This window comes from Pundamilia nyererei, unplaced genomic scaffold, assembly GCF_000239375.1.
Source record: "Pundamilia nyererei isolate P.nyererei 1_Seehausen unplaced genomic scaffold, PunNye1.0 scaffold00076, whole genome shotgun sequence".
Lineage (NCBI taxonomy): Eukaryota > Metazoa > Chordata > Actinopteri > Cichliformes > Cichlidae > Pundamilia > Pundamilia nyererei.
In genome coordinates this window covers 2,749,792-2,751,068 of record NW_005187477.1, presented here as the reverse complement: position 1 = coordinate 2,751,068, position 1,277 = coordinate 2,749,792, and positions in this window count along the sequence as shown.

Here is a 1,277-nt window from a genome sequence, read left to right as displayed (position 1 = left end):
TGTGTTTGTGTGTGTTTGTGTGTGTGTGTGTCAGGGGTGATTTGATTCATCCCCCTGTGTCAGATTTATTTGGGACAGATACTGAGGGGACTCTGTGCTCACTGCCCTCTGCTGGTGACACCGCTGCACTGCACTCAGGTCAGTCTCCACCTGCTGTGTCTCCACCTGCCTCCCATAAACAGACGGTGTCACTGGGAGTCAGGAAGCAGCCTGAGTGCTGCTGATTAAACAGGAGGAAGAATCTGCAGCTGTTTGACTCTGAGACAAGAAGCTCTAAACTTCCCGTCTCTTAAAGGCTGATCACAGCGAGCTCACACTGATTTGGATATTTACCTCTTTCTTTCTTTCTTTCTTTCTTTCTTTCTTTCTTTCTTTCTTTCTTTCTTTCTTTCTTTCTTTCTTTCTTTCTTTCTTTCTTTCTATTTACATGTTGTCACAAATATATCTTTCACATCATCAAATAAAATACAACATGTGTTTTTTAAGTAATAATTTCACTGAATGACTCCAATGTGAACTCATGTTTTGAAAGCTGAGCTCAGTTTTCACGTCCACACTCAGACGTGACTCCTGCCAGCGAGGCTGGGTCCATCCTCAGCTCGGCTTTTATTAAATAAAACCTTAACTCATTAATTACATTTTACTTTTCCTTCTTTTCTTGCTTGAGAGAAAGTCAGCTTTAATGTCAACACGTGAACAGTGATATCCTCACTTTCCACACGCAGCACAGCTGATGAGAAGAAGCTGACAGTGTGAACGTGATAACTCTCACGCCGTCCTGCTCAGCATGGAAACAGCCACAGTCCTCTCAGCTGTGATTTTTAAATCACACAACGATGACCTCACACTCTGACTAACAATCCCAGTTTGTTCTTGGGAGGAAGATGGCTTTGTGGTCAGGAAGGGTGCACGGTGTAAAAGCTGCCAAATCAAACGCGTGGAGCAGCTTTTTTTTACTTTATTTACAAACAACAGTATAACATACAAAGCACCATCATTAATCTGAATATGTAATATCCTCAGTTGAGCATTACAGCAAGAAAGGAAAACAAACAAACAAAACAAAAAACCCCAAAAAATAAAAAATAACACAATGAACACAGAGCCAAAGACCAGTCATTGAAGGATTTGAACCAAAGGCAAAAAATAGCATGAACGAAAAAGGGCAGTCATGATTATAAAATAGGGAGGTTTCTTTTTTTTAACATAGATTAAAGTCGTTAAATAAAACAACACGTTTATGAGCTGTCTTGTTATTCAGCGATTTAGCCCAGAGT